An 8,206-nucleotide genomic window follows, 5' to 3' on the forward strand; every position below is an offset into this window, starting at 1 on the left:
AAGGTAAAGCTATGGTTCTCTGATGACAATCCTGAGTTTTGTTTCTCTATTCAAGTACAGAAATTTATACTTCAAGTTCCCTTCTCCTCATATGTCCTATATAGGTTGATGGCTCAAGTTCTAAACCCAGGCTTCCAAGTTTTTCCTTTATTGGCCTCAACTACTTGCTTCTACTTCTAAGTACATAAGAAAACCCAAGTGGAATTCCCTTCTGTAATGCTTAAGGCACACAATAGAGACATTCCTTTTCAGTCTTTAGTCAATTATTTGCATATACTCTTTTTTTTGTATCTTATCTTTCTTCTTAAAGGGTTCTTTAGGAATATTATAATTATAAACAGTGGTGGAAGCCTTTTGGTTCATCTGTTGGTACTGTGCATCCTAATGGCATCCCCATAGTTTTGGGACACTATTCTTGGGAGACAGAATAAGCAGGAAACCAACCTAACAGGAGTAGGTCAGGGAGCTTCTTCTTCAACATGATTTCTTAGTCCCAAGTATGATGGTGAAATGTTCCTGAGGAACTGTTTGCTTAATCAACTCTAATTGTAGGGGCAGTGGAGATATACAATTCCCAGAGAGTTGGTCTGGGATTTGAGAATGGCTTATGCAGTTTCACAATCTAATTCTTGAAACATTGTCTTGTGACTAAGATCCATGATTATGAAGTTAATCAATGGAAAACAAAAGTCTTGTTCTTCTAGATTCCAATGCTCATGTATTACTCTTTGCTTCACATACGGAAAGAGTCCCTTTTACCTCTGTAGAAGAAACAAGCAAGCAATGCAAAGAAGTATTGTTCTACATCCAGAAGAGAACTTCAGTTTCAAGGATCAGGATGTTTCCATACCTTTATGTATGTAAAGTCTTCTCTTAATGACATTAAGTCTGACTGGTGAGACCTCAGCTTTGATTCTGACTTTGTCTCTGTTTCTTTGGAAATGAAATCTAACTATATTTCCCTCTTTGACTCTGAAATCCTGTCTTGGTCCCTAATTCTGATCCTACTTTCTTTTCCAGAGCCTGGGAAGAATTATCTTCCCTTCTTTCCATTTCTGATTCAGGGGGAAATAAAAGAAATCTAATATCTATTGAGCCCTTAAGAATGATTAAATAATTGATGAATGATGAAATTATGTAAGGATGACATTAGAGAGGCCAATGGAAAAGACATCATTTTGATTTCTACCTACTTCATTTGTTGCTATCCTTCATACTTGAAGGGGACCAAAATGACATCATGACGTTGAACTGTGTCTGTGGCTGATCAGACCAATATGAGACTTTAGAAGGCTCTACCACAGGTCAGGCACATAGTTCATAAGGATATTTGGGATAGATATATTTCTAAATTTTGCACATCTCTTTTGAGATGCAATTCTGCTTTGCTCATAGGTCATTCCTTATTACCATGAGGTAATATTTAGAAGATTAGAGTTCTAAATATCTATAAAGGTTCTTGCTGATAAAGGTGATCATGTTAAATGCATTTACATTGTCTGATGCTACCACCAGAGAAAAACCATTCAGCACCACTTGATCTCTAGAGTCTTTCCTAGAGCTCTTATATTTACAGGGTTTCTATATCTACATAGACATATTTACAAGATCAGCAATATATATATATATATATTTTTTTTTTTTTATTTGGGGGGGGAGGGGTGGCAGATAAGGAACACTTAACTCTCTCTCCCTAGCTTAAGGGATGGCTGACTCTTGGATCCATTTTGTATAACTTGCCCAATGCAATAATTTGTCTAAGACAGATCATCTTTCATAGGACCAACTCTATAGGCATAACTGTAGCCAAAAACTTCTTCCCAACACCTACTACAATTATCCAGTGAAGGCAAGCTATATCTGCTCTATGAAGATAATTCAGTGTTAACATCCAAGTGTTTGGTGTGGTGTAGGTGAGAGATTAGGTATGTCATTCCATTATGGTGTTCCAAGGTATCTGAAGAGTTATTCTTAGTTTCAGAGCAATCTTGACTGGCCACTCTCCTTCCTAGAACCTTCTTTCCAGTTGGAAGAGGTCAACAACAACTTCATTAGAAGATAGGGGTGAAGGATAGACTTTAAAGGACATATCAAAGATAAATCTGCCAAGACACCGGTCATATTTGTGAATACCATGGTCTTCTTTTGAGGTAGGGAACCCAGATTCTCTCAGAATAATGGGACTCCTCCATAAAACGTAATAAGTAGGTCCCTTTTGTTCAATTTAAAGGTTGTTAGAATATCACCAATTATTTTGGGGAAATATCCTCTCTCTAGCTGAAACTGCTCACTTTTCACCTATTATCTTTTGATAGTTCTTGAAGCTCATCAGCTGTCAAGCTTCACCATGGTTAAGAATCAAGTACATGTCAACTTGTGGCTTCTACACACCAGGATTTATAATATACAATATTATCCCACATCCACCTCTGCTCTACACAAATTTGACCCCAGATAGTTCATATACTCTATGTAGTACTTCTGCAAATCTCTACGAAAAAAAATAAAATGAAAAATTCCATAGAACCTCCTGATTTTGAAGGAGATATTTTATGCTTTCAGCCTTGCAAACAAGCTTATTCACATTTAGGCTTCCTGAAGAATATTATTTTTCTATATCACTACTATTTTGTCGGTCAAGAGTGGGTTTGGACATAAGAGATAAGAGTTGACAGTGGAATGGAGGTTAATTTTCAGATAGAATCATTTAAAAAAAAGAGATACATGACACACCCACCCCCTTTTTTCTTCTCCATAAAAGGTAATAGGCTTTCTTCACTGAAGGTCTTCAAACAGAGTAGCTATTTTATCCTGGCTTCAAAGCTTTCTGATGTAGAGATCATATTGACTCACTTTTGTTAGATGTGTGGTATACAAACATACATAAATGTGTGCATCAAGTCCATTTTAATGGAAATGTTCCTTTTATAGCCAGACTGGAATCTCCTAAGCTTGAACATTCGTCAGTTTATTTCTATCATGGATACTGGAGTTTCTTCATCAGCTTGATGGAATCATTTTACTTGGAAAGGTTAGGAAGCCTTGGATTTCAACTTCAGAACAAGAGGGATTACCAAAACAGGTTGCATAAGTAGAGTCAGAGGACAAGAGAGGCATTGAAAAGCCTCTGCATTTAGTATATATTCTCCCTGATGTCTTTGGTTGGATGGACATTCATAGCTACTTCTCACCCTTCGGCCAATTGATACAATTCCACCAACCTGGGTCTCTGAATGCCTTGACATTTCCTGTGGTCATGTTTATACATGACACAAATTATTTTATACCAGAGGAGACAGTGAGAGTTGCAAGCATATCCATAACAGTCCCTACATTTGGGACTGTTAACTTTGCATTAGGAGGATAGTCCAGATCCCTAAAAGAGAAGTAGTCTCAGACATGTCAGATAAAATTAAAAAAAAAATCTAGTCCTCATTATCTAGGATTGTGTCTGGATGAGTTGTACTTTGATAATTGGATATGACATTCTCCCTTGGGATTCCAGTTCTGATTTTGGACTTGGCTATGTTAGGTACTCTAGCATGATAAGGTATTAGCAAGATAAGATATTGGACACTGAGGTCTACTCTCAATTTGAACTGCCAAACATTCAAACTCTACTGCAGGGAGTGCAAATCCTATCTGTTAACCATGTAGCCTCAATACCAAACACACATTTACCCAAAGACTATTTTATGGACAACTTACACAGTGGTCAGGAGTAATAGGACAAGGACACTTAAGGTCTCTCTGAAATAATCATTGATGATAAGACATGGGAGATGCTGGCACAGAACTGTCCAGCATGGCATGCCTGCAAAGGTGGTAATATACTCCATGAACAAAGTGGATTCACAGTAGCACAAGGGAAACACAAGATGTGTCTAGATTTGTGCATCTCCATCCCAAATGTTCAAACTGACTATTTGTACCCAGCCTGTGATAGAGCCTTCTACATTCATATTAGACTGATCAGTCATAGTCAAGCATACTCTACCTTGTCCCCAACATCATGTTACTGGTCCTGGAGTACAAAAGACAAACAAGGAACTGGCAAAATAAGGTTGGCACTTTGTAAATGCATAGACTTTGAAGGATGTTTTAATTTTGACAGAATTTTCAGCATCTGACCTTGGAGAACTCAGAAATCACTACAGGTGAATAGTGGGATCACCTGTCATGGACTTGGACTTTCTGCCTAACTAAATTAGTGCTATATCCTATTAAACATATTGTGGGACATCCTTCTGGAACCTGAAATTCCATCTCTATTCTCTCAGATTAAATGCTTCATTCCCTATCTCTTTGTATCTTAAAGAATGCCAAACCCTGCTTATGGAAGATTCATGTCTTTTTTTTTTTTTTTTTTGAGGGGGGAAGGCAGGGCAATTTGGGTTAAGTGACTTGCCCAAGGTCACGCAGCTAGTTTTGTGTTTACGTGTCTGAGGCTGGATTTGAACTCAGGTCCTCCTGACTCCAGGGCTGGTGCTCTATTCACTGCACCACCTAGCAGTCCCTATTCATTTCTTTTGTGTTCATGTCTATGAAAACCTACTTATGTTCTCTATCTTGTCCTCATCTCAGATCTGTTTCTGAGAAACAAGCTGAGGTTAAATCTTTGGCTTAAGCCTCAGCCCCATGACCTCTATACATTTGAGCCCAGAAAGTTACTGTGGGTTGAAAAAGTTGAAAGGTCATCCCTTACTAGGTTCAAATTAGTGGCAGTCAGAAACATGGTAGCAGAGTTTCTCCTACTAGGCTCTTAAGACAGAACATTAGTGTATTTTTTTTTTCCAAACCCATCTCAGCTGCAAGCATGGGGCTATAAGTCATGTAAATAGCCAACGCCTAGATCAGATTGTCAGACCATTCAGTCTACTTCCCTTGATACTGGACATTTCCAAAGATTAGACAGACCCAAGGCCCTATTTCATGCCTAATTAAAAGCCAGTTTTCAAGGATATTTCTGGGCAATATTTTCAAGACTATGACTAAGGAATATGTGATCAGAAAATATCTTTTGTCTAACTGGGAGGGGCCAGTCAGACAAGTTGTACAGATCTCAGTGGCCCTTTCCTATCCCAGTATAACATAGGAGACTTAATATAGCAGAAGAGACTTTGACTAGTCTCAGCAGCTGGTCAATTCTTTCGTTCCCTTTGGCAGCAGCCATGGTCACTACAGGGGAAGTACTACCACTTCTTCCAAGACAAGAGCTTAAGAAGACAGCTACACCAGCAAGGCTGATCTAAGAGTGTGCTTCACAGCCTTCACTGAGAAAGACTGAAGGGTAGGGTCACAAAGAAGACAGCTCTCAACATGTCTAGGATCTGGAAGAAGTAGTCATGTAGACTCCCACCTTGAAGCTGGACCTCTCACAAGTTTGTGGGAGATAGTAATCATTTCTGAAATTAATCTATGAATGGAATTTTCTGCCTATTACTTATTGTTATCTGTAATGGAAATGTAAATTTTAAAGATCTTCCCTGCCCCTAGGCTGTGCACCTGAAGCCTGGGGTGGGAGGCTTGTTTTTCAGTAGATACTTCTTGATTGGCCAGTGAGTCAATAAGGTTGTTACATTCTCTGAGCCAGGAGAAGGCTATATAAGCCCTGATGTGTAACTTTGTTTTGGGACTCACTTTGTGAAGTGTTCTGTGATTTGATCTGAATTCTGGGAAGCCGTTGTTGAGAGTCCCCCGGCTTTGAAAAACCCAGAATGTGGAAACCCAGATGTTGACTGGGTATGGATGTAATGGTTGGACAGTTTGGAAATCTGTCTACTTGATGTTTCTGTCTTGATAATTATGCCTGTATACTTTGAGGTTCAGGGTGCTGACCTTTTCTCCTGAACAAGGTAAACGATATATGTCTGACTGATTAAAGTAAGCTTGTTAACCCATTTTGAGTTGCTTTCCTTTAACAAAGCAGATCCAAGAACCTGTGGTAGCTGCAAACCCTGAGGACGCTTGGGGTGCTTGCTGCTACAAATGGCGTCATGAACAGGATCTGCAGAGTAAAAGGAAAAAGTATGGGGGCTGGGATAATTGTTTGTTTCCCAGTTGTGGTAGCTGTGACTCTGTGGAGCCGGAGAGAAGAATGGCCTGCATGCGGACTTCCCTGAGCTGAGAGCAGGAATGGTGAGCTGCCTGCATCGGGACCTGGGCAGAAGCCAGGAGCGGCTGCTGCCTGCGGGAGGAGAAGGAACCCAGGAGTTTGGAATTCAACCACAGGAAAAGATAAGAACTGAGCAGCAAAGCAGGGGCACTGAATGTGTTTCCTGGCTGCATCCCACAGTTTGGGACCCAGGGGGAGGATGGACTTGTGACTATGGTGGGTGGGATGAAGTGCCTTGGATCCCCAGGGACCCCACCTTGTTGGTTTTGTTGCCCAGCCCCCTCTCTATGCTTGGAAGCAGGGGGCTGGAGCTGTGTGAGGGGAAGGATACCCCTCCCCCCCCTCCAGAGAACTTTATTTGAACTCTTGTTTTGAATTGAGATGATAATGCTATGTACTTTGTGTTTGTTTAAGGGCCACTTTGGTAACTTTAGTTCTGTACTTTGAAAATGTGACCTAAGAAATGTTCAGAGCTAATTCAAAAGTAAATTGTCTATGCTATGGGCATGAAAGATCTTGGGGCCGAATGTAATGGAAATGTAAATTTTAAAGATCTTCCCTGCCCCTAGGCTGTGCACCTGAAGCCTGGGGTGGGAGGCTTGTTTTTCAGTAGATACTTTTTGATTGGCCAGTGGGTCAATAAGGTTGTTACATTCTCTGAGCCAGGAGAAGGCTATATAAGCCCTGATGTGTAGCTTTGTTTTGGGACTCACTTTGGGAAGTGTTCTGTGATTTGATCTGAATTCTGGGAAGCCGTTGTTGAGAGTCCCCCGGCTTTGAAAAACCCAGAATGTGGAAACCCAGATGTTGACTGGGTGTGGATGTAATGGTTGGACAGTTTGGAAATCTGTCTACTTGATGTTTCTGTCTTGATAATTATGCCTGTATACTTTGAGGTTCAGGGTGCTGACCTTTTCTCCTGAACAAGGTAAACGATATATGTCTGACTGATTAAAGTAAGCTTGTTAACCCATTTTGAGTTGCTTTCCTTTAACAAAGCAGATCCAAGAACCTGTGGTAGCTGCAAACCCTGAGGACGCTTGGGGTGCTTGCTGCTACATTATCTTATCCCAAATTAACTGCTTTGCTATTTAAATCAATAAAGGTGAAGTATATGTGACCAGACCAGAAATAAAGACAAAGATGTAACTGGTCTAAGTCAAAGCTTCAGTTGACAAGCCTGAGAAGCAGCATCTCCAGCTGCAAATGGCCCTTTGAGTGATCACCAGTTGCTTTGAAACCAAACTTCTCATCCATATTTTTTTGTAGGCTACTCTTTATACAGATTGGTCTTCCCTTCAGACTTCCCACATAGTATATAAGTTCCAATTTGACACTGAGATGGCCTTAAGTAAATCACACTCAAATTATATCCCAGACATGGAAAGAGATACCCTAACATTAAACCTAACCAGAATAATGCAATTTCTCTGCTAGAAACTTTGGAAGTAAGTCCCAGAGAAGCCCTTCTAGAAGAATTCAAGACCATTCCAACAATACAAATTCCTGAGCCAAATAATTTTTTCCCAATGTGTTGGGGGCCAGGAAGTAATGGTATATGGGCTAGTGCCTGCTTGCTTGATGTATGACCTTAAAAGGTAATGAATAGAGCTGTAGAAGATGATTGGCTATGTGTACCTATAAATTGCTCTGATACGGAAGTCAGGTCTCTTTGTCTCGATGTAGCTGAGCCTGAATAAACAACTCCTGCAAACCTCGGGTGCTCTGTCTGGTAATTCCTCCTGGGAGGCCGGTGAGACCGAAGACTTACTATGGGTAAGTGAGAGGACGGGATATCAATAGCCCCCCACAACTGGTGCCCAACGAGGGGCGTGGGTAGGGTCCGAGAAGACCGTCTGGGCTGTAAATTAGCTCTCCAGACAGCCTCATCGGTAAAAGAGTACCGTTGAGAAGATGGGACTGGCAATGAGTGCAGGGGAAATAAGTGTCCCCGCAATTTTGCCCGAGGAGAAAGGAGTTATTGCCGCGCAGCTTTATAAAGTGTGCGCAAAGGGTGGCGTAAAGATACCAATAAGAACGTGCCGCCAGTTTGTAGAAAAAATATGGACCATCTGCCCCTGGATACAACAT

General features: G+C 40.7%; 1 long non-coding RNA gene across 1 annotated transcript; it reads left to right on the forward strand.

Moving 5' to 3' along the window:
* The first annotated feature begins 726 nt into the window (after positions 1-726).
* LOC138155977 (uncharacterized) lies at positions 727-7,088 on the forward strand. The gene is made up of 2 exons (XR_011167042.1): positions 727-856; positions 5,167-7,088. It is a non-coding gene; the product is annotated as an uncharacterized lncRNA (long non-coding RNA).
* Positions 7,089-8,206: the final 1,118 nt, after the last annotated feature.

This window comes from Petaurus breviceps, unplaced genomic scaffold (assembly GCF_028583685.1).
Source record: "Petaurus breviceps papuanus isolate PSGF00001 unplaced genomic scaffold, PetGlider_PUasm1.0 98, whole genome shotgun sequence".
NCBI classification, from domain to species: Eukaryota; Metazoa; Chordata; class Mammalia; order Diprotodontia; family Petauridae; genus Petaurus; species Petaurus breviceps.